Consider the following 26,186-nt stretch of genomic DNA (forward strand, 5'->3'; position numbering starts at 1 on the left):
AGGAACCTGGGATCATAACCTGAGCCGAAGGCAGACACTTAACCAACTGAGCCACCCAGGTGCCCTGGTCTTTAAAAAAATTTTAATCTTGTTTTTTAAAAATTCCATTTATTTAAATTAAAAACAACAACTACATTTCTTCTACCCTCTAACTCCCCCACCTCTGGCAACTACCGGTCTGTTCTCTGTACCTGTGAGCTTGGGGTGTTTGTTTGCTTTAGATTCCACAAGTAAGAGCGATCCTAGGGCATTTGTGTTTCTCTCCTCTCTGTCTGACTTACTTCATTTACCATACCACCCTCAGGGTCCATCCACGTTGTTGCAAATGGCAAGGTTTCATCCTTTTTTATGGCTGAGTAGTAATATTACATCCCCCCCCCACATCTTTATCCATTCATCCGTCAATGGACACTTGGGCTGCTTCCACACCCTGAATGTTGTAAATAATGCTGCAGTAAACATGAGGATGCAGATATCTTTTAGGGTTAGTGTTTTCATTTTCTTCAGATGAATATTCAGAAGTAGCACTACTGGATCAGAGGGTAGTTCTATTTTTAATTTTTTGAGGTATCTCCATACAGTTTCCAGAGTGGCTTCACCAGTTTGCATTCCCACCAACAGTCCCCCTTTCTCCGCATCCTCACCAACACCTGTTGTTTCTTATGTTGTTGATTGTAGCCATTATGACTGGTGTGAGGTGATATCTCACTGTGGTTTTGATTTGCATTTTCCTGATGATCAGTGATGATGATCATGTGTCTGTTGGCCACCTGCATGTCTTCTTTGGAAAAATGGCTATTCAGGTTGTCTGCCCATTTTAAAATTAGATTTTTTTTTCCTATTGAGTTGTGTGAGTTCTTTATATATTTTGAATATTAGCCCCTTATCAGATGCATGATTTGCAATATCTTCTCCCATTTAGTCAGCTGCCTTTTCCTTTTGTTGATGGTTTCCTTTGCTTTGTTATTTATAAATATTGCATTGCTTTTGTTTTGAATATCTTCATGTTCAAAATAATGATGTCTTTGAGAATGGAAAGAGAACTTTTGTCCTAATTTAGCAGGTGGGAGTGGGGTTCAGAGGTCACAATAGCAGAGAAGTGACCCTGCTGACCCTTTATCATCTGATTGTTCCAGTTGCTGATTTTGGGTTCAGATAGGGACTCTCCTGGGGCCTTGGCTGTGTGGTCCTTGAAATATTGATTATGGAACTTTAAGGAGTTCACAGTTGGGGTGGATTTGCAAAGTGGGTCTGCCTGAATGTGAGGAGCAAGTTGGCATTTCCTACCAGTTGTTTAATTGAAGACCATTTCTAGTAGATGGGTTAGCTTTGTGGACTTACCCCAGATGGTCACAGCATGGCTCTCCTTGAGCCGAGCGCCCCCCCCACCCCGCCCCAGTCGGTGCTGAGTGATGTGTGTGCAGTGCAGAGAAAGGCCGTTGGTACAGTCTGATCTCAATGGGAGAGCCGATCACGGTGAGCCCTCCCCGTGTGACACAGGCTAGCTGCTGCATGGGTGTGAATGGCATGGAGCAGGTCCATACATGCGTGTATGGTGTTCACACATGTGAATGAAACAGACCATCTTCTGAAGAGTAAAATTTCAGGCCATTACATGTGTTGGACAAGCCAATCTTAAGAAAAATTTTTTTAAAGTAAAATTTTTCATGGTAGTGTATTTAATGAAGACTTAGAACTACTTTTAGTTTTTTCTGAAGAAAGGCATGCTTGGTGGGGTGATCCCACGTCCACAAGAGTGGGAGAGTCTCTGAAACGTTAAGTGTTCCGGTATTTTTATCGTTGCTGTTCATTGAAGGTAACAGGTAAACCAGAAGGTGTTCCCACAATGCTTATGTTCTCCCACAGACTTCCACAACATCCACAGTGCTAACTTTTGTGAGAACTACAAACATTTTAAAGTTTCTTTTTATGTTATTTTAGTGACAACCTTATCTGGAGTCACTGCTTATGTTCTGTGTTTTGGTGGGTTTTTGTTATGAGATTTCTTAGTTTATTTAGTTGTTTACTTGTTTTTAGCCTTGAAACCTTTTAGGTAAGTAGTTTGTTTTTTTCTGAGATTCTAACTCTTGTTAAAAATACATTTTATACTTCAAGTCATGCTTTTCTGATTATGGTGTATTTTGGAAAACAGTGTCAGGATCCTTTTTGAGGTCAAGAATTTTTACCTTAAGAATGAGGGAAGAAGAAACGTCAAAATCCAAGTAAGCGAGTATTAAATAAATTGACGTCTAATCCCTTGAAAGCCAGGGTTCTGTTTGGTGTTCAGTTACCTTGTCCGCTGAGTTGATTAATGATAGGGGGTCTGTTTCCCCCCCAATAAGCGCTTTTCTGCAACTCCTGAAGATTCCTATGCAAAAGGAGCTCTTTTTTTTTTTTTTAATATTTTATTTTTATTTATTTGACAGAGAGAGACATAGCGAGAGAGGGAACACAAGCAGGGGGAGTGGGAGAGGGAGAAGCAGGCTTCCCGCCGAGCAGGGAGCCCGATGCGGGGCTCGATCCCAGGACCCTGGGATCATGACCTGAGCCGAAAGCAGACGCTTAACGACTGAGCCACCCAGGTGCCCCCAAAAGGAGCTCTTTTGAGAGATTTTCTGATTAAAGATGACAGAATGCAAACACTAGCACTTGGGACACTATCTCTTGGTTTGTGTGATACTGATTTTCTTCCAAATATAGTTTTGAATTGGCTTATCATTTTTCTCATAGTCATAGCCATATATTATTACAACTACATGAAATGTATGTGTTTTGGGCAAAGACCACAGGAAACATAGAAAAAAAGGAAACTCCCTATTCTGTTAGAAACTTAGGATAATGGATAAAAATAATTTTTAAAAATTTCTCCATGTTGTGATGCACTTGGGTGGCTCAGTCGGTTGAGTGTTCAACTCTTGATTTCAGCTCAGGTCGTGATCTCAGGGTTGTGGGATTGAGCTCCATATCAGCCTCCATGCTTCTCTCTCCCTCTGTCCCTCCCCCTGCTTGCTCTCATAAATAAATAAAAATAAATAAATAAATAAATAAATAAATAAATAAATAAATAAAACAAAAAAAACCCCTCAGCAATATGTAATAGTCCAAGGAAGACACTTTTCCTTTTTGACAATCTTGAAAAAAACATTTTGGCCTTCTCCATTTTGCTGTTTCAGAGCAGAAACCTTAATGAAGAAAGTTTTTTAAAGTTTTATCTTCAGTCCATAAATTTAAATCATTTTTAAATCAGTGGTAGCTAAGAGCTGTGCCTTTTGAGTTCTTTTGTTGGCAAACATTCTTAAATATTAAATATTAGGTGGAAAGCAGAAGTGAGTTGATGAATAATGTATTATTACTAAACGAGATTTCCTTTAAATATAGAAGGTTACAATCCTCAAACTTCTACTATTTGTTTTTTGGGTTTTTTTTAAGATTTTATTTATTTGACAGAGAGAGACACAGCGAGAGAGGGAACAGAAGCAGGGGGAGTGGGAGAGGGAGAAGCAGGCTTCCTGCGGAGCAGGGAGCCCGATGCGGGGCTCGATCCGAAGACCCTGGGATCATGACCTGAGCCAAAGGCAGACGCCCAACGACTGAGCCACCCAGGTGCCCCAAAACTTTTACTGTTTTTAAGTGATTACAACACCTTTATAATGAACTGCCTGCCCTATTAAATAGGCTCATTTAGTCATTTCTTCAGCATGTAGAATTCTCGGTTGCCTTCTGTGTGGCTGATGTTGTGTGCTGGGGACACAGTAGCGGGCAGAGCAGTCCTGGGTTCTGCTGTTGGTGTTTATTGATACACTTGCTCAGTGCACACCAGCCACGTACCTGGCGCTGTCCTGCAGGCTGGGGTCATGCTCCGTGGAGGAAGAAGCAAGTAGTAAATAGGTACATACATAGATGATGCAGCCAGTTTCAGATGGGGATCAGTGCTTCAAGGCCAGGGAGAAGTAACTGTGGACATGGACTGATCTGTTTTACAGCCTAGAGGACATAAATGCGAGTACAGTTAATCACACAGATGAATACGATAAATGCCACGGAGGAAGGGTGGAGTGAGACCATGTAAGTCAGGGAGCTGGGGACTAGTCCATTTTGAGGGAGACAGGGAGGACTTCCTGCAGGAGGTGACATTTGAGCTAAGATTGAACAACGACTAGGTGTGTCAGTTTCCAAGGGACTGCCATATGAAGTGCCACAGACTGGTGGCTTAAACAGTAGAAATTTATTGTCTCATGGTCTGGAGACTAGAAGTCTGAGATCAAGGTGTTCCTTCTGAGGCTTCCAAGGAGAATCTCTTCCATCCTCTCTCCTAGTTTATAGTGATTTGCTGGCAGTCTTCAGCATTTCTGGCTTGTAGACACATCACCCCCATCTCTGCCTTCATCCTCACATGGGCATTCTCTCTGTGTGGGTGTATTCCAAGCTTCCCCTTTATATCAGGGCACCAGTCGTATGAGCTCATCTGAAGAAATTACTCGGTATCAACCCTGTTTCCAAATGAGGTCTTTCCGCAGCGTTGGGGTTAGGACTTCAGTGTATGAATCTTGGGGGGACACGGCAACTCACAACACCAGCCAAGTGAAGAGGGGAGGGGAAAACTTTTTTCTCAAGAAGTGAGGACAGCATGTGAAGGTCTCATGTTGGAAAGAAGCCTGGCTCACTTAAGGACAGACTTGGGAGCCAGTGCAGTGAGGTGGCTCCAGGACATGCTGAAGGTAGGACGGGTACAGAGGCCGCGTGGGCCCTGAGCATGGCCTGAAGGAAAGCAGGATTGCCATCTCCAGGTGCTGATACCCCAGCAGATAGAAGTTAGTGTCTGTTGGTCAGGAGCGAGGCTATGGCTGCAGAGAAGGACTTCGGGGTCGGGGCGTCCTGGGTCAAAGTTCACTAAAATCACTCAGGAACAGTGTCTCAGGTGGAAGGGCTGGGCTCCTTAGAACCTGAGGAGAACCCACATTTGAGGAAGAGGTCAGAACAAGCAGCCCACAGAAAGGCAGTAGGAGGTGCCTGGATGGAGCCCTGCTCAGAAAACCAAGTTAGAGGATAGGTTAGTGGGGGCAGGTGCTACACGGAAATTGAGGAAAAGGAGAGCTGAGAAGAGATCGGAGGTCAAAGACCAGGCTCTGTAGGAGGTGAGAGTGGAAACCTGATAGTTGTGTGTTGAGGAGGAGCAGGAGTAAATCATTAGTAAGTATCTTTATATAGTATACATTTATACTACAGCGTGAAAATACATAGTAAATGTACTGAACACTGGCAGGGGAAGGGGTAAGGAAGGTGGCACCCAGATGTGGTGGAAGATAGCACGATTGGCTAAGAGCAGGAAATGAGGAGGGGCAGGTGATGAAGATACCTAAGAGAAGGGTTTCCTTGCACAATTTATGTCCTTTTTCCCAGACCCCAAATGGTGGGGAAATCAGGAAAATAGGGAAAATATTGTAACTCTCCTGTAAAAATTAAGGTTTAGCAATCAAGGCATAGATTGATGATTCAGAGGGTCCCACTGACATCAAGTCCTGAGCGAGAGCAGGAAGCATGGGCGCACGGGTCGCGGGCCAGGGAGGACATTCCTGGGAACCTGGACAGCATCGTGCAGGAGAGAAAGATTCGCACTCTCCCTTGTGGCTGTTACATGTCTTCGTGTGTATTCTTAGCCATGTCTGCTGCTAACAGTGAGTCATTCTTGCAAACAAAGTAAGTATTTTTTTTAAGATTTTATTTATTTATTTATTTGAGAGAGAGCGCACAAGCAGGGGGAGTGGCAGGCAAAGACGGAGAAGCAGGCTCCCCACTGCACAAGGAGCCTGATGCGGGGCTCCATCCCAGGACCCCGGGATCATGACCTGAACTGAAGGCAGATGCTTAACTGACTGAGCCACCCAGGCACCCCACAAAATAAATATTAATAAGTTCATTCACATAGTTCATCACTTTGTATGATTCCAGGGAACGGTGTTCCAAGAACTAACAAGTACAGCAAACTGATGGTCTGGACCTGCGGTTCTGTGTCACGCTGGTCTCCTCTCTAGGAGATTCAAATGATGTTATTGGAATGCTACCTCATTATGTCTGCTGATGGTTTCCAGAGCTTGATACTTGCTACGGGCTGCAATTATTGCCAATACTTTAGTAGAACAAATGCAGAGAAGGTGTGAATGTGGCTGTGGGATTGAAACTGATCTGTAATCTGAATTCACAAAACAATACTGACCTCATTGGCACAACCAAAATCAGGGCAAGCAGACAAAATAATTTCATCATTAAAAAGGGAAATGGGTGTGGAATTTAAGAAACAAAACAAGTGAATAAAGAAAAAAAAAGAGGCAAACCAAGAAGCAGACTCTTAACTCTAGAGAACACATTGATTGTCACCAGGGGTGAGGTGGGTGGGGGATGGGGGAAACAGGTGATGGGGATGAAGGAGCACACCTGTTGGGATGAGCACTGTGATGCGCACCAGGTAACGTCTGGAACTGTGGAATCACTATATTGTACACCTGAATCTAGTATTGCTGTGTATGTCAACTATACTGGATTTTAGGAAAACAAAAAACGGAAATGAGTTTAAATGAAGCAAAATATACCCGAATGCCCAGCGTGGAGACCACACCATCTGTGCAAAATGAAAGAAATTTTTCATGAAACAGAGATTAAGACTGTCACTGTTTTGTGTGTTTTAAAATTTTCATTTAAAAAATGATAACTTTTGGGGCACTGGTTGGCTCAGTTGATTAAGCATCTGAGTCTTCGTTTTGGCTCAGGTCATGGGCTCAAGGTTGTGAGATCGAGCCCCAGTTGGGCTCTAAGCTGGGCATAGAGTCTGCTTGGGATTCTCTCTCCCTCTCTCTCTGCCCCTACTCCACTTGCGCTCTCTCTCTCTCAAAAAAAAAAATGATGACTTTTGGGGCACTTGGGGGGCTCAGTCAGTTAAGCGTCCGACTCCTAGTCTCAGCTCAGGTCTTGGTCTCAGGGTCATGAGTTCAAGCCCCATGTTGGGCTCCATGCTGGGTGTGGAGCCTTCTTAAAAAAAATAAAAAATAAAATATGATGACTTTTATATATTTTTTCATTTTTAAATGATTTTTATTGGACATTTATGTTATTCATTTCATTTGTTTTCTGTTATTAGATGTCTATGAGGTATAGATTGTTCTTACATGTTATTGAAATATATAATCTTATTATAATATATTGGTTAATAATAATAATAAACCATGCCTTTGTTATTAAATCTCTTGTGTTACAGGAAATCTCTGAAACTTTTAATATAATCCTATCTTGGAAAAATTATTCGCTGTGTATGATTTATGTCACTTGTTATTTTAAACATTAATGTATGAAAAATACAGACTAACGTTTGGTATTGAGAATTCTCGGGGATTCCAGTTTCTGGTTTCAGATACATCAGGGATTCACCACCTGAGACACGGATTTGACCCAAAGGCTAAGATGAAGGACATGGGTAGAGAAACCAGCGTCTGAGTAGGGACATCTCCTCTTTCCTTTTTTTTCCTTCCTGGGAAGGAACAAAAGATGCATGGAAATATATATGAATTTCAACATCTAAAAGATGGTTTCTGTTTTCTCTCTAAAGAAGGAGTGAACTCATACCTCTTGATTATGATGGGCAAGCAGGCTGGACTGGGCGGCCAGGGTGGGGTGGCTATAGTTGGGAAGAGCTGACCAGGGATGAGTCTGAGGGAGCACCATCCAGTCGAAGGCCAGGGGAAGCATTTTGGGGAAATTTTGAAAGGCTTACTGATGACCCTTTGTGGAGCTAACCCCCTTGGTACTTTTTTGCCTCTGTATTCATTCCAAATAGTTGACTGAATAACAGTCAACTTAGAAAACTAGTTTAACACATTTTAGTGTTACTTTGGCTTATATTTATTGTTTTAAGAACAAGTGATTTTTTTTTTTTTTAAGATTTATTATTTATTTGAGAGAGTGTGCGTGCATGTGCGTGCTTGCTTGCAGGTGTGTGCCTGTGGGGGAGGGGCAGAGGGAAAGAGAATCTCAAGCAGACTCCCCGCTGAGTGCAGAGCCTGACGAGGGGGCTTGATCCCATGACCCTGAGATCACGACCTGAGCTGAAACTAAGAGTCGGATGCTTAACCAACTGAGCCATCCAGGTGCCCCAATAAGTGATCATTTTTAAAGAATAACAAAATACAAACTTTTGCCACTTTTCTCAATCTGTTGCTATTCCTTGTTGAAGGAATACATCAGCATCAGCGGTTGCCTTGGTTCCGACTCCTGATACTAAGACAGAGGATATAATGTGCAATTCACCTCTTTTTTTTTTTTTTTTTAAGATTTTTATTTATTTATTTAACAGAGAGAGAGAGCACAAGTAGGCAGAGCGGCAGACAGAGGGAGAGGGAGAAGCAGGCTCTCCGCTGAGCAGGGAGCCCAATGCAGGGCTTGATCCCAGGACCCTGGGATCATGACCTGAGCCGAAGGCAGCCGCTTAACCGACTGAGCCACCCAGGCGCCCCTACAATTCACCTCTTTAAGAGAACATGATTGATAGACAAACAGATAAATAGAACAGGAGATTCCAGAAATAGACCCACACATATATAGCGAATTGATTTTTCAACAGAGGTGCCAAAGTCATTCTGTGGAGAAAGATTAGCCTTTCAACATGTGATGCTGGGTGAACTGGCTCCCTTGGGGGATGGGTGAAATAACCTTGATCTCTGTCTCACGACAAATACCACGGTTTTTAAAAAATCGATCGTAGACCTAAATGTTGTAAAACCTAAAATCAAAGCTTACAGAACAAAGCATGGAAAGCCTTTATGTACTTAGGGTAGACAGAGATTTCTTAGTCCATTCAAGCTCCTGTAACAAAGTAGCACAGGCAGGGGTGGCTTACCAAGAACAGATTTTATTTCTCACAGCCCTGGAGGCTGGAAGTCCAAGATCAGGGTGCCGGCGTGGTCGGATGAGGGCCGTCCTCCTGGTGGTGAAAATCTCATTGTGTCCTCATGTGGCAGAGGGGGCTAGGGTTCTCTCTGGGTTCTCTTCTGTAAGGGTGCTAATCCCATTCATGAGGACCTCATCCACATGACCTGACAACCTCCTAAAGGCCCACTTCCTAATCCATCACATTCGGATTTAACATATGAATTGGCGAGGGGTGGACACAAACATTCAGACCAGAGCAGCTTCTTGGGACAAAATCACTATTCATATGATAAAAAAAAAGTTTTAATAAATTGGACTTAAAGACTGTACACGTTTCTGGGCATCAAAAGTTACTATTTAAAAAATGAAAAAGCAAGGCATAAAGTGGGACAAAATATTTGTAAAACAATATGTGACAGAGCTTGTATCTAGAAGATTTAATGAACTTTTACAATACAATGATAAGTCGATTTTTAAAAAATGGGCAGACCTGAAAAGAACTTCAGTTATTTAAACTTCACAGCGAGGGGACTCCTGGCTCTTGATCTCGGGGCTGTAAGTTCGAGCCCCGTGTTGGGTATAGAGATTGCTTAAAAATAAGATCTAAAAAATAAAATAATATTCACAGCAGGATACCACTTAGAGCCACCAGAATGGCTAAAATTAGAAAGACTGAGAAGGACAAGTGTTGGACAGAAAGCAGAACAAAGTGGAACATTTTCGACAGGCACGAACGTGGTGTCATCCCTTGCACAACAGCCAGGCTCTGAGTAAACACACATGCAAGTCCATAGCTGCATAGTTACCCAGAAGTAGTGAAAACAGATGCCCACAGGCAGACTTGTGCATGAATGTTCTTATCAGCTTTAGTTTTGATCGACAAAAGCTGGAAACAACCTCCGTGTGTATCCGCAGGAGGACGTGTGAATGTATTGTGATGTAGTCATTCCCTCCGCGGTGCGGGGAAACCAGACTTCCGGATACCACAGCATCAGCACGGAGGGGTCTCCCAGGCTTCTGCTGATGACAGACGGGGCCCAAAGTACGTCTTCAGGGTTCCATCCACAAAGTTCCCGAGCGGAGAGGAGTCTTCTGTGAACGCAGGAGTTCCATCAGAGCTTGTCCGGAGTGGCATAGAGTCGGGAGACTGACTAGAAAGGGTGCAAGGAGTAACATTCTGTAGCTTGGGCCTGGTAGTGGTCACGTGGACGAGTCCACCTGTTTGTCAGAACTCATTGCAATCTGTACATTTGTGTAAATGATACATCAACAAAGCAGTTTAAAAATAAGAACATGAAATTGTGTTTTAAATCATTAAAATACTGTTAGCATCTAGTTTAATGTATTTGTTAGAAAGCATTTGGTCAGTCAAAATTACCAGGAGCCGTTCTGTATTTCTAGGGTGTTGTATTAAACCTTCAAGGACGCCGTTCCGTGAGCCGGTCATGAATAGTTGAATGTTGCACCTAATAGTTGTGGTGGGATTGAGAACTAACAAGGTCTGCCTGGTTACCTCCGGGAAAAGCTTCTTAACCTCTACAGCTCTTACTTCCAGTTGAGTGGCTTATGTTTTTAACATGCGTACCAGTGTTATTAGATTTACTTTCCTGTATCTTTAGAGGCTCAAGTACTTGGTGTCTCAGTTACATTACACGTGCCTTAAAAACATGAACGTGTTCATTTTGGATTTCCTTCAGAGAAAGTATTCCCTGTGTCACCGGAGTTGTGAGCATGTGCCGTCCTGCTCTCCTGCCTTGTGTCTCCGTGTCCTGCAGATGCATCATTGGCATCTGATTTTCACTAGCCGAGTTCTTGGAGGGAAAACATAAGCTTGTTTATGAAATGGCCTTATTGTAGGGTTCTGGTCACTTTCTCAGGGGTTGGCTATAGCTTATAGCACATGGAAGAAATTTAACTGCAGGGATATAGATATTTTTTTGAGTGGAAAAAGTCTGCACCAGTTGATGTATTATAAAAGTTTAAGCCAGTATCAAAATGTCTTTTCAGAGGTGGTGAAGGGAATTATTTTTAAAAGACCGAGCTCACACAGCAGTTGGGAGAGGGACACAATTACTGAGGTATCAACTTGGTTTTTATGTGGCATAGAATGTTCTTTGAAGAGGGAAAGTGATTCTTTTGAAAAACAAATGAAAATTATTAGGTAATTTATAGCTCTTGAAACCCTTCCTGTTGAATTTTTGGTTTAATAATAACAAGAAAAAATTTTTTTCAATTAAAAAAGTGCCTAATACTTTAAACCATTTTCTTTTTTAAAGATTTATTTATTTGGGGCACCTGGGTGGCTCAGTTGGTTGGGCGACTGCCTTCGGCTCAGATCATGATCCTGGAGTCCCTGGATCGAGTCCCGCGTTGGGCTCCCTGTTCGGCAGGGAGTCTGCTTCTCCCTCTGACCCTCCCCTGTCTCATGTGCTCTCCTCTCAAATAAATAAATAAAATCTTAAAAAAAAAAAAAAGATTTGTTTATTTACTTGAGAGAGAAAGAGTGTGAGAGAGAGATAGTGTGAGTAGGAGGAGCAGAGGGAGAGAGAATCTCAAGCAGACTCCCCACTGAGCACAGAGCCGGATGTGGGGCTCCATCTCAAGGACCCTGAGATCACGACCTGAGCTGAAATCTAGAGTTGGACGCTCAACAAACTGAGCCACTCAGGCACCCCCTAAACCATTTTCAAATGTAGCATCTCTCATGAGCTCCCCAACAGCCCGCTGGGGTTGGCTGGGAAGGCACAGTTTCCATTTTTAATAGAGGCTGTGTGAGGTTGCATCCAGGGTTACGTTATATAATACACATTACATTACTTTCATTCCCTTACATCTCCTGATATGTGAGCTTGCATTTTGGACTAGTTTAAATTAGACAAGCTAGGGGTGCCTGGGTGGCTCAGTTGTTAAACGTCTGCCTTTAGCTCAGGTCATGATCCCAGGGTCCTGGGATCGAGCTCCGCATCGGGCTCCCTGCTCGGCGGGAAGCCTGCTTCTCCCTCTCCCACTCCCCCTGCTTGTGTTCCCTCTCTTGCTGTGTCTCTGTCAAATAAATAAATAAAATCTTTAAAAATAAATAAATTAGACAAGCTAGTTGGCATACTGGGACCCTGATCTGGTTTATCTAATTACGTACTTAACACTGAAATAGTTTAACTTTTGTGACATTTAATCTTTGATGCTTCTGAGAAAAGATTTGAATATCTTTTTAGAAAATAAGTTGCAGATACATTTGTGAGCAGTTTCTATTTGAAATAACACTTGGTGTGAATACAGTCTTTTGCTTTTTCAGTTGATTCGTACAATAAGGCCATGAGAAAACCCAAAGTTCACAAGAATTATGTTTCATACAGTCTTTCCACAGCCTTGTGCTGTCTCCTGAAATTTTCAACCTGTTGATTGTTGGGCGGGGTGGGGGGGAATCAAGACAACAGAGTCTTAGATTCTAATGGTAAGAGGATATCTAAAGCAGTTTTAAAAGTTAATTTGCTTTCCCTCAGTCTCTGCCTTCAATATCAATTTTCTCAGGCAGATGTCAGATGAAAACTAAGGTGTCTTCTTAGTTGATGAATTATCATTTATGATTTCTAAGTTGTGGGCATTCAATCTCAATTTTTCTGTTGACCAAGTTTTCAATAATAAAATCTCCATTTTAATTATGTTCTCATTGCAAAGGGTGAGGGCCTTATTTTATATTATCTGGCTTAAAGGAATGAGATCATTTAACTGGAGCAAGAAGAAATTTTTTTTTTTTATTTAAGCTCTTTTATTTATTTATTTGACAGAGACACAGTGAGAGAGGGAACACAGCAGGGGGAGTGGGAGAGGGAGAAGCAGGCTTCCCATGGAGCAGGGAGCCCAATGCGGGGCTTGATCCCAGGACCCTGGGGTCATGACCTGAGCCAAAGGCAGATGCTTAACCGACTGAGCCACCCAGGCACCCCAGAGCAAGAAGAGATTTAATGTTAATTTCTATGTAGAACTGTCTGTTGCCTTAATCCAGCTTTTCAAAAAGTAATGGTTTGTTTTTACACGCCCAAAAGGTTGCTGACTTCAAGAGTTCAATTAATTTTACTATAAAGTTTAATAAAAAGTACAACTAGGTAAATTCGTAAGATGAATTAAAGCAAGTAAAATTCAGGTAGTTGAGTTCCTAAAACCCTGACGGGGCTCACGTGTTGGAGGGCATATGTTACCTTAGGAACCTGAGTCCTTAGGACTGACCTGTACAGTGCATAAGAGTCTAGGCTCTGGGCTCAGATGCCAGGCTTTAATGTCAGCTCTGCAACATTGGTAAATCTTCATTTTCTCGTTGATGAAATGCTTCTCCAGGGAAGAATGAGGATTAAACAAGCTTTATTCATGTGAATAATTTAGGTCATCCATATACGGTCACACGATGCAGGGAATTTGGATTATCTATCTCAGTAGATGAGACAGAAAACAGAAAATCTAGTTGGTGAGTGGCTTTCAGTTCATTGTACCCTTCATTTGTTGCTGTTCTTGGCTTCTGTTTTCTTTTGTCTGTTGGGGATCCTACTGAGTAAGGAATTAATCAGAATATGGAAAAGTTGCATTCTTCAACAAGTTTGCAAACTGGATGATATATCACTGGGTAGTCTGAAAGACTGAAACTTGACTGTAGTTATGCTTTAAATGAAAACAGCAATTACCAAAATCGCCCAGAACTTACTTTTTTAAAAAAATGCTATTTGTTCTAGAGCAGTTTTAGTTTCATAGCAAGATGGAGAGGGAGGTAGAGAGACCTCCCGTGTGCCCCCCGACCGCACGCACCAGATGGGACTTGTTACAGTGGATGGACCTACACCGACACATCATAATCACTCAGAGGCCTTGGTTGTATCCATTAGGGTTCATTCTTGGTGGTGTGTATTCTGGGGATTTGGACAGATATACAATGATGTGTTTCTATCGTTACAGTATCACGGAGTGTTTTCACTGCCCCTCGTAAACCTCAGTGCTTCACCTCTTCATCCTTCCCTTCCCACTCAACCCCTGGCAACCATGGATCTTTATATTGTCTCCATAGTTCTTCCTTTTTCCAAAATGTCGTATAGTTGGAACCATACAGCATGTAGACTTTTCAGATCAGCTTCTTTCACTTAGTAATAAGCATTTAAGATTCCTCCATGTCTGTTCATGGCTTGAAAGGTCATTTCTTTTTAGGTCTGAGTAATGTTCCATTGTCTGCATCGATGTCTGTTCATTTATCCATTCGTCTACTAAAACACATCATGGTTCCTCCCAGAACATACTTTTAAGGCAGGATAGTAACTCACCTGAAAAATTAGAGATATATCAATATAACAGTAGTGAACCATGATCTCAAGTGATCTCAGTGTGATCCCAACAAACTTGACTATGATCTCCCTTGTGATCAAAGCTAATATTTTATGAACAGAGTGATGAGTGGGAGCTGAAGTTAGGGTGCTGTCTGGAAATCTGGGCATGAGCTGAGGGGAGAGTTTCTGTTTGTCTTGTTATTTTTAAAACAGAAAAACTAAGAGCTTATTTGTGAACTGATGGAGTGAGTCAGTAGAGAGGGAAGATTTTGTGAGAAGTGTTGGACAGTGCTCTGTAGTGTGCGAGGAGATGGCATCTAGGGCACAAGTGTAGGGTTATCCTTACATGTGAGAGTAACTTATCTCTAGGAGAAGGCAGGTGTCAGAGAGCTGGCCTGCCTGCAGACGCTGCGGGGCCCCTGGCAGTGAGGGTTGCTGCTGATTGCTAGTGTATCCCCAGGGATCTAGAAACTCAGGTCCTTGGCCCAGCATGAGAATGGGGGAGGATTTGTCAGAGGTTTGAAGAGCCGGGATCAGGAATGAAATAGTCATCAAAAAGAAAATGCTAGGGGCACCTGGGTGGCTCAGTCGTGAAGTGTCTGCCTTTGGCTCAGGTCATGATCCCAGGGTCCTGGGATTGAGCCCCTCATCAGGCTCCCTGCTCGGCAGGAAGCCTGCTTCTCCCTCTCCCACTCCCTCTGCTTGTGTTCCCTCTCTCGCTGTCTCCCTCTGTCAAATAAATAAATAAAATTTGAAAAAAAGAAAAAGAAAATGCTAACAATGACTGCAGACAAAGGTAGGTTTCCTTCCTAAGACTGACAGCCAACTTACTAGCAGGTGCCAGAAGGCTGTGGGCTAACCCTTCAAAGTGCTGGGGGGAAATAATTTAAGAGTAAAAGTGAAAAGAAGACATTTTGGGATCTGCAGAGACTGAGGATGTATACTATCAATAGATTTTTGCCAAAAGAGCTGCAGAACCGTATGCTTCAACTAGAAGAAAACTGAACCCAGATGCAAGCGTGAGAGGTAAGAATCAATATGAGCAAAGAAGTGGGTAGATATTTTGGTATATCTAAAGTAAATATTAAAATGTAACATTATAGGGCGCCTGGGTGGCTCAGTTGGTTAAGCGACTGCCTTCAGCTCAGGTCATGATCCTGGAGTCCCGGGATCGAGTTCCGCATCGGGTTCCCTGCTCGGCAGGGAGCCTGCTTCTCCCTCTGACCCTCCCCCCTCTCATGTGCTCTCTGTCTCTCTCATTCTCTCTGTCTCAGGTAAATAAAAAATTAAAAAATAAAATAAAAAAATTAAAAATCTTAAAAATAAATAAATAAATAAAATGTAACATTATATATTTAAATATATCTACTAATATTACAGTGGGAAGAATTTGGAGCATATGCTTGACTATAACAAATTGCTTCAGTTACTGTGCTTTTCCCCTCTGGGATGAATGAGGACATAGAAAGCCCCATGAGCTCCTGTCCCTTAAGCTGCCTTTGTGATCGCTGTTTAGAGATGGTAGGGCTGGTGGGACCCGAACTGCACTGTGTAAAATCAGAAGGTGCCGGAGATAGTTGACATTACCTTCTAAGTATGCTAAACATTAATACTCTAAATCCTGGATTTATCAGACACCAAAGACATTCCCAGGCTCCGGGATGTTTGTGCAGAGAAGGGAAGAGTACCCCTCCTGTGCGTTGGAAGTTGTGTATTCGGGCACTCGCTCAGCATGAGACGGCAGTGCGAATAAACGTTGAGTTTGTGCTTAAATACATTTTTTATTATCCTTGTCTCCTCCATTGTGTTCAGATCAGATAAAACCTAGCATGTGTGCTGTGTTCCCCACAATTCAGATCCCTTTTATGGAAAAGAAAAGTCTGCCTATTCCTTCCTTCAGGAAGGGCAAAGCTAATAGGCATGGAACAGCTGAAAAATATTCTCATGTCCTTTAGGTAAAGGGTTAAACATCTTTAGAAATCATTGCGGGTGCCTGGGAGGCTCAGTCCAACTCTTGGTTTCCGCTCAGGTCGTGATCTCAGGGTTGTGAGATTGAGCCCCGCATCAGGCTCTGTGCTCTGTGTGGAGTCTGCTTGAGATTATTTCTTCTTCACCCTCTGCGTCTCCCGCTCGTGCTCTCTCTTGCTCTAAAATAAATAAGTAAATCTTAAAAAAAGAAAAAGAAAAAAGAAATCACTTGAGACATGGAAGGTGTTTGATTACCTGCCAGTGTGAAGTTTTTAATGTTTTTATTTTTGCTAAACTAAAAAGTAATCTCCAAGATTGAAGTTTCTGAATTGTTAGAAAATATAATTTTGTGGGAGTTTCCTAAACCTCTGCTTGTAAGTGATCGTCATAAGTCGTTACTAAGCCATTTGTTTTCAACAGTACCAAATATGCTGTTTGTATGCTAAAATATTTGTAGACTTTTATCACCTAACACATTACCATTCTTGATGTTCAAGAAGGCCAAAAGTTTAGACATTGGAGAGGGTATGTGCTATGGTGAGCGCTGTGAATTGTGTAAGACTGTTGAATCACAGACCTGTACCTCTGAAACAAATAATACATTATATGTTAAAGAAGAAGAAGAAGAAGAAGAAGATAGCAGGAGGGGAAGAATGAAGGGGGGGAATCGGAGGGGGAGACGAACCATGAGAGACTATGGACTCTGAAAAACAAACTGAGGGTTCTAGAGGGGAGGAGGGTGGAGGGATGGGTTAGCCTGGTGATGGGCGTTAAAGAGGGCATGTTCTGCATGGAGCACTGGGTGTTATATGCAAACAATGAATCATGGAACACTACATCAAAAACTAATGATGTAATGTATGATGATTAACATAACATAATAATAAAAAAAATAGTTAAGAAGGCCAAAAGTTCATTCCCGAAACCTTTCCTCTTAATGTGATACTTTATATTAAATTTAGAAAGGCTAATTTATCTTTAGCTTGTTCGGGGACTCGTGTTTTACCTTAATAAAATGATTCCTAGTTATATGATTATATTATGGAATATTTTACCTTTTTAAAATTATATTTTACTATGTTACTAGAAAAACATAAAATATACTCATATTGCAAGTAATGTCTGCTGGTAATGCAAATCAGATTATTTCTTTTGAGACTGATTTTATTGAGTTTTTAGATGAAGATTTTATTGTTAATATATCCGAAAGAAAAAAGAATTAAGTAGCTACAATAAACCCTTTCAGGGATAAATCGGAGCATAATAATAAAAAAATAAGATATATTATGACATATGAAATGTTCTGTGGGGTTAACATTTTATTTTACAAATAGTTAAATAATTTAAGAAATATTTTTTTCCCGTCAGTGTTAATAAATACTAAACCAGACTAGTCTGAGATACATATTACTAATGCTCAGAATGGAAAATATACACCTGCAGTAAGAAGAAAAATGTCATGGTAAATATGTTTATACAGCTGTGTGGTAATGTCAGTTATTATGAGTACATTTACAGAATCATGTAATGAGCCTCATTTTCAAACAGCCGTTAACTTTGGCTTAGAAATGCTAATTAAAGAATAACTTCATTTTTCAAATGCAGACTATATAAGCAATATATAGCATCATTTTAGCTATCCACAAGCTCTGAGTGCATAAATTTGATCATGAGTAGATGTTGCCTAATTTCTGAGGAAATAGAGACTTTTTGTAAGACTGTTTCTTATTTATAACTTATGCTTTCATTGCATACCATGCCCACCCCTTAGTACCAGACTGAGTTTCCATTAAACTTTATTGCACTTACATGGGCTCTTCTGTCATGCTTTAATAAAATTATAAAATTGACTTAATTGGGTCTGTGTGAAAGCTTCCTTTATCATTAATAATTCCATTTATTCCATGGGCTTATTAGTTTTGGATAACTTGAATGACTTCATTAAGATTTGCACTGGAATATGAATAAATACTATTTAAAAATTAAGCACAAGTAAAAGCAAATTTAAAAATGTAGTCATAGGACTTTGAGGATTAGAAAAATGTCTATTTGGTTCAAAAGAGTAAAATGTTACCACTAAATATATATCGCCGTGGTGTTGTCTGTAAAAATATTTCATCTGGAAAATTTAATAGGCAGTGAGTGGTTTCATCCTTTTGTCTAGATCTTGAGCTGTTGTGCGCCATTAAACTCCAGAAATACCAAGATGGGGAAGGCTTATTTCCTGCCCTCAAGTACTTTAGTTTCCTATGTAGAGAGAATGCCCAGCATCAGTTTGTAATTACCAGCAGTTAGTTTTCTTAAGCCTACTGCATGAGGTTGCAAATCTATTTAGCATATACATAGTGGAATCTTTATTACACTCTGAACTCTTTTTAGAACTCTTTAAAATGGATACTAAGTTAGAAGAGGGCCAGGAAAGAGACTACAGTAGATACGCTAAGTATCCATTTCCACTCCTGGAAAAACCAGTTCAAAATGCTTTAGGGGGACTTATTTTTTGCTTGTGGAAACAATTTAATTTCTAAGACGGATATGGAGTCATGGGGTATTTGTTGATTTGAAGCTAATTATGGCAGGTTTTGACCTCAGTATTTTTCACAGCACTAAGTATAGTGACTCATAAATTGAATTACTGAGTGAATAAATAAGGAATGATAAAAGAGTGGCCATTTATTGGCAGATAAGGAGAGCTTTCTAGCAGAGTGAGATCTGCGGTGGCCAGAGCTATGGAAGGGTCTGCTTGGTTGGACAAAAGATGAGGTCGAGATAGACAAGGGACCTGATTAACAGAGGGACTAACGTAGGGAAGGGAGTTGGTTTAGCTTTCATGTGACAGCCCTGGTTGGTACACTTATGTCTGGCCTGAGGAGGGTTGGTTTAACTATGTTGGATGTAGTGAAAGGGGAAAGAAGCTGGAGCCATGGTTCTCAAAGTATGGCTCTCCAACTAGCAGCTTTGGCATCCTCTGGGAGCTTGTTAGAAATGCACATCCTTAAATGGGAATCTGCTGGTGAAGGACAGCCACAGCCGGGTTTTAAATGGGCCTTCCAGGGATGCTGGTCTCAGCAGGCTCATCAGGGAACAGCTTAGGATCAGGAATTCTATAGAAAAGATGACCACTAGGGTCATTTCCAACAGAAGACAGGATGGTTTCAAGATTTGATGATTTAGCACAGCTGTCGGGAAATTAGTAGTCCTTGAATGTACAGACTTTTAAAAGAAAGAGATGTTTGTACTTTGATGGAGTAGTAACCACAGGCTTTCAGCTTTGCAGGTTATCAGTTTACCCAGAAGTAACCAGAGACTTCTTTGTAAAGTACATTGTCAAGATATCATGGGATAGTGGAACAAAACTAGCTCGAACCAGAATGACACACTTCCATGTGATGTGTTTATTTTCCTGGAAGGTAAAACTATCCATCAAAGCAGCTGTGTGGTGCCCAGAGAATTAAATCAGCGGCAGCTGGATATTCTTAAGCATTATTTATTTTGAAATCAGTAGCCTAATTTAATTTTTCCATACCAAAAATATTTCAATGTAAAATAAATGGAAGCCTTTTAAAAAAATCAAAGACCATTTTCTCCTGGTCAGTGCTGAAGACCTTGGAAAAATTTTTATTCTTTGACCTTTCTCTTTCTTCCTTTTTTTTTTTTTTTTTTTGAGAATTCCTGGGGATTATTACTCTTCTCTTTGTGGTGTTAATATGCTATGTTTTGCAAATATATTGTATCCTGATGGCCTCAGGATTGGTTGGGAGGCACTGTTTTTCCTTACAGCATATACTTCCTACAAAAAAAGCTTCTTGGGATGACTTACTGCCTTTTTTTTAAAGATTTTATTTATTTATTTTAGAGAGAGAAAAAGAGAGAGTGCACATGAGGTGAGGGGCAGAGGGAGAGAGGGAATCCCAAGGAGACTGCACACGGAGCGCAGAGCCAGACATGGGGCTCCATCCCACAACCCCGACATCATGATCCCGAGATCAGGATCCTGAGATCAGGACCCCAAGATCAAGACCTCAGCTGAAACCAAGAGTCGGACATTTAACCAACTGTGCCACCCATACGCCCCGGGATGCCTTACTTCTGAGAATGATGTGGGCTAAATGGGTTTGAGTCAATTCATGTTAATTTCAGTTTCGGATCCAAGAAACATTTTCCTTAGGATCATGTCACCAATAATGTATGTAGAGAGCAGAGGAAGTCAGGAAGAGATGGGTCAGCGCCTGTGTTTAGTGTTTTATAGCCATTAGCTCACTGGTGTTCTTAGAATTAGAACTGTTTCAGGCTCGTTATGAATTACACGTGAAATTCTCACATTCGTGTGGCTGGCATAGACATGGCTATTTTTAATCAAAGCAAATAAAATATATATGCCACAATGACTGTTAGTGCTGTGCTGTGATGATTCAAGATTCCATCGACATTTGGGGGTGTGCACTTACCTTGTGCAGGTTATTTATCAAAACCCTACTGTGTATTAGGCACCACACTGGGTGACAGGAGAGCCTGGGTCAGCAGGGCTCCAGCTCCGTAGGCCTTGTTTTCAGCACCATCCTCCACATGCCAATGGCAGAGCAGAAGAGAGAAAACTGAAGTGACATGGCCAGCCTGAAAATCAAGACATACACCTCAAAGACCATAAGGTGCTCCGAGATAGGAAGTTATGATCGGACTGGAACTTAGAACTGTGGGCCAGCCAGTCTCCTGGCCTGGGCGGGAAGGTGCTCGAGGGCTCCTTGGCTCCTGCACACGGACTGGGGCAATGGAGCCGGGCTCCTTGCTTGGAGGAAGACCAGAAGCGAGAACCCTTCCCCCACCTGATTTCCATCACTGTTGTTGCCAGACGCTAAAAGTCGCCAACTCTGCCAGTGTGTTGGGGCCATAGCGTCATTAGAAGTTGTGAACCAAGGGAAGAAAGTGGGATAAAAACATGGTTTGGCCAGAAATCAAGGCAGATTGTCTGTTGCTTCTGTGTTATTCCTGATAACCACCATTGAACTGAATCTCTAAACTGCTAATATCTGCACTGTCTTAGAGCAAGTATGTGAACACAGTCAGGCTGGGAGAGGAGCTAAGAGCAGGAAGCCACAAAAGCAGTTGTCAGGAGAACAAGGTCGAAACGAAACAAAAATGACCTCCCTTTCAAAAATGATCCTGCAAACCTAATTGCCAGAGCATCTGTTAAGGAAGACAGAGCAGAAACTGGAACATTGAATCCACTATTGGAACTCTCTCACGAAGATTGTAGATAAGTGTGTCTGGGATGCTCAGTGAGCAGAAGGGCTGGGCACCTGACACCAAGGCTTCCAGAATCGGTGGAAGTCAGGAGGCAGCAGATCAAATGTACTCCAGGGACCAAATGGCAAATAAAGGTAAATTCACACTTGAAACACGGTAGTAGAACTACCTCAGACATAGAAAATAGTACAACGACTGGGGGAAAGGCTTCCCCTAATAGACTTGTCCTTGGCAGGTGAGATGCCAGAGACAGGGAAGTAATAACTGGGCTGAGCTGAGAAAAAAAGAACAGTGTGCGTAGAACTTTGCACCCTCCTAAACTGTTGCTCCAGGATGAAAACAAAATTAAGAAAATTTAAAATATATAAAATAAGAGTGTTTACCATTCACATAACCTCCCAGAGGAAATACCAAAAAATAGACTCAACCAGAAGAAAAGTTATCCCAGAGGGAACACTTGGGTGAAATCCAACAGTAGTACAGGAGGGGAGAATACGTCAGAGTGGGAGTCAGACCTTCCTTTGAGAATGTGTGAACATGACGTGCTAAACAGCATTAATTCAGTTACTCCAACTACAAAGATAGAAGCCCTTACGATCCTGCAAATATCCAGTACAGGCAGAGAAACGAGTTGTTAGGCAATCAAAGGAGAGAAGGATCTCTGTGAGTCCATAGTCTAACAGAGAAAAGGAGATTTAGCTGTACCTTAAAGAAACAGGGAGCATTCAGCTTCGCTACTCTCACAGGGGACTGAGCACAGTGCGTGCAGGTAATGAGGTTCAGGACTCATGCTGATGGTAGTTTGACCCGACGTGAGGATTTATGTAAGAAAGTGGTAGAGGAGGTGCTTTTGAATTTTCTGGAGCCCTTCTGATGGGCATGGGAGTGTCTCTGTATCAGGAGAAATGGGTTCATCTCCTTGTATTATTTTTACTTACTTTTAAAACCTATTTTTCCTTTGTCCCTCAGGTGATCCTCAGACTGAATAAAGGCTGCTTAGGGATTAGTATAAATTAAGGGTGTCCTAGCAGCACAGAGTATCTGTTCCAGATGGAAGCCTGTTGCTCTTTCTCTTTAAATTGTCCAGAAGATGACGTATCTGCAGCAAAGGGACTGAGATAGCTTGCATTTGCTCTGCTCAAAGGGGAACACTGGGGAGAGCAAGGGCTAAGGAGCTGTTGGAGGAGGGCAGCCACATCTGGTGGCTGTTTGTCTCCTACAGGGGGAAGAGACAGACCCCTGAGGGACTGAGGTGGCCGTGACAGCTGCAGGGGGTAGCAGGGGCAGGTGCCATGGCTTTCAGAGGACCCTGCTGCATCTTGACTCCGGATCCCCGAAGTGCCTTGAGTTTCACAGGCTCTTACTAACATGCCTCAACTATGGCCCTGTTGTCCAGGGTTATAATTGGTGTTAGGGGTCATAAGAAGAGAACTAAGTTGGAATCTCAGAAAGAACCACGATGCGTGAGAACGCTTAGTCCCACCCCTGCAGTGACTCTCTAGGTCTGCCCAGGGACACGGTTTGCTCCAGTCATGTTCCTTCTGCCAGTAAATTGTTGCAGGAGCCAAGATGACCTCTCTGTGTTCGATTACAGCATAAAACACCCAAATTCCCTTTTGCCTTCCTAGATTCAGTGGTATGTTTTGTCCTCTCCCTTCAGCTCCCTATGTCCCCCTCAGATGGCCCGAGTCCTCCCTTGCTGCCCTTCTTCCCTGGTATTTGGTGAGTACGTCTTAAATTCACCCCCTCGACGCTGTGGTCATTGTCCATTTCCCATATGCATTCACCATTTTAGGGGGTTGACCCCTATATTAACCAAACTGTTCTAACTTTCTTCTCTAGGCTCATTAGACAGCAGAGGAATAAAAGCCAGTCGCACTATATTCATAAGCTCCGGTAAACTTTTGTTGACCTTGTTTGGTTATTTGAGGTTTCACTAAAGAATGTGAGCTAGAAAAATGGCCGAGTGATAGGGAAGCGCTTTCATGTCTGAATATTGGCGTGCACGGGAATGGGGGCAAGAGGGGAGGCCCCACTGCCAGATGCAGCTGTGTGATCTTGGACCGCGAGACTTTTGCGGGACTCTCGACCTGCAGGACTATGTGTTTATAGCAGGAATGCTGAAAAAAACCTATACTTTGAAAAAACTTTGAACCATACTTTAAAGTGGTGGAATAACGTAGAAAGTAGTGATTGGAACTTAGCACATTAAAAAGATTTATTTCAATGTTGTAAAAGTGTTGCCCTACCCTGTCTCTTAAAGGTTTACCTCAAACATGGTCAGAAATGAAATATAAAATTAAGACAATCATTTTATAAAATATTAAAGAATTAAGCAAAGAAATTAATGGCTTAAGTTTATTTTTCATGAATAAAATAATTAGCTTTCATATATCAAACCATTAGCATGTAGGTATCAATTTAGAGTGCAGCTGTTAACCATTAAGACCTACATTATCCAGTCTGAACTTCCAAGTTCAATGGCTTATTTGAAAAGGAAGTTAATTCACAAAATATCCAAATAACTTGAACTATATTTTTTATTTGCTCAGAAATAAGATTTACCCTGTGGGCTTTTTTCTCCTCTTTTCCTCTGCTTTTGTTATTTAACCTTTCATCTTAAAAAAGAAGTCACAAGATATTAGCATTAAACATTCAGTGAAAGAGCAGATGAAACATGAAATAGTGATCTGTTATTAGCATCTGTCTCTGGGATAACTTTTATAAAATTTGAGATTCATACACTCCTTGGTCCTGGATAATTGGTCTGCTCCAGAGCCAAGTGGGGATACACTTGTTTCATTCCCAAATTTGTACTTGAAAGTAGGAGTACTTGATTTTTTAAGAAATGCTCTGCATAAAACCTGGGTGAGGTCTGCTGTATGTATAACTGATGCTCTTGAATCCTCCTACCCAGGCGGGTGTAGAGTTACTCTGATGCCTGAGATCCAAAGAAAATCATGAAAATCTTCAGGCTGTTGTAAAACTACTTGCCCCGCTATTTGAAGTCAGTCTTGATCAAAGACACCAGGATTTAAATTTTTAAAAGGAACTTTTTAAAAATAAAAACTCTTTTAGGGAGACTGTGCAAATGCACAGTTGAACTTTTCAGATAGAGCACCAGGATCCAGAAGTGAAAGTGTATTACTATATGCAAACTTAGTTACCTTTTGAAATATATTACACCAATGGGATGTCAGTTTTACGCTTTGAAGTTGGGGTCAGAAAAAAAATTTTTTTGTGACCCCATGAGGTGTGTGCATTATTATTAATTAAGATTCAGGTTTCTTTGGGCCAGCTTGAGGGGCTTTGCCATAGAAATGAAACGTGAGCGCCAGGACCTCTTCCTTCAGTATTCTCACTCCGGCTTTTTCCTTGCCCTCTTGAGAAGGATACAGAGTTACTTGTCACTGTGAGAATAAGCTCTGTAAATACTATCCCCCTTCATAAGAGATAATGCTGAGAGATCTTGTAAAATTTAGTCTTTGACAGTGTCAAAAATGTGGGAACTTAAGATCATAGGAGCAAAGACTGAGCATCTTTTTAAGATTTTATTTTTAAGTAATCTGTACACCCAACGTGGGGCTCCAACTCATGACCCCTACATCTAGGGTCACCTGCTCCACAGACTGGGCCAGCCCAGGCGCCCCAAGACTGAGCATCTTTCGTGTCCTCCTGGCTTCCCAGAATCTGAGCTCAGCCGCAGTTGTCCTGGACACTGTCTCTGTAGCCATCGTTGCAAATACCAGAGATTAGGAAAAGCAGTCATTCCCAAGATAGGCTTCTTTGATCTAAGTAAGTACATTTTAGCTTTAAAAGGGATCATTTCAGAGATTTGTGACAGTCCCACTTGTTTCTGTGCAGGGGTTCTGAGCTTGACCCTTGCTGCTGGATTTGACTCCTTGCAAAGCCAGCAGGGTGTGGATGCCTGTTACTAAGGCATTCCACTGGCAGAGGAAGGAATGAGCACTGAGTTGCCTAATATCCCAAAGGGATGGCGCGGGAGAGTGCACAGCATTCCCTCTCTGTGGCTCAGGGCGGTGTTACCGTGCTGTGTGAGGGAATGTGGCTTGAGGTTATTAAGTAGGGGACGCACTTAGGCATTCCTGGAGATATCCAGGGAGGCAAAGACTGTTCAGTGACTGGACAAGGCAGACGCTTTAACTCAAGAACGAAGCAAATAACTCACTGGTTCCATTTCTCCAGTTCCCCCATGTTTTTGGTTGGTTGGTTTGTTTGTTTTTCATCTTTCATTGTCCGGTGACAGATCTTTGCAAATCTAAATACTGGACATTCTAATGACATTGTGATGACTATCTCTTTTCTGTTTCCTTTTAAAGGCAGAGGTCATGTTGGTGGTAAGCTTTTGTTAGCATAACTTGAAACTCTGATACAATGACCTGCTTAATAAATAAAGTATGTCCCTTATGAAGTCACCCCATGCCCCTCTCCTTTGGTGTCTCTGTGCAAACGCAGTGCTTGAGCCACGGCTTGTTATATGTCTGTCCTGGTAATTTTCCTTATACCGTTAGGTTGCGAGTTTTGTTGTAAAGGAATAGAAATGTTTATATTTACTCTAAATATTTTCCCACTACATTTTTGTCAAGAGTTTTGTGATCCTTGGTTATTTGAGAACCTGGAACAGGTTAACAGTTGTGGCTTTTTCTTCTCTACAGATGGTTAGGGTTGAGGATGCAGCAGGTGGCCGCTGTAGGTTAGCTCCACCCCCCCACCCCCCAAGTCACAGCATTCTGG

General features: G+C 41.9%; 1 protein-coding gene across 7 annotated transcripts in view; it reads left to right on the forward strand.

The window, feature by feature from the left end:
- The window catches only part of DISP1 (dispatched RND transporter family member 1), a 177,102-nt gene that overhangs the window by 80,219 nt on the left and 70,697 nt on the right, over window positions 1-26,186 (forward strand). The window contains exon 1 of one of the 7 annotated variants that reach the window (XM_035008625.1): window positions 20,189-23,153. The exons of the other annotated variants lie outside the window; for them this stretch is intronic. The gene's annotated coding sequence lies outside the window, so the exon portion shown is untranslated. Of the gene's footprint in view, window positions 1-20,188; window positions 23,154-26,186 lie in introns of those variants that run through there. 7 annotated transcript variants of the gene reach the window in all.

This window comes from Mirounga leonina, unplaced genomic scaffold, assembly GCF_011800145.1.
Source record: "Mirounga leonina isolate KUSES-001 unplaced genomic scaffold, KU_Mleo_1.0 Mir_152, whole genome shotgun sequence".
Lineage (NCBI taxonomy): Eukaryota > Metazoa > Chordata > Mammalia > Carnivora > Phocidae > Mirounga > Mirounga leonina.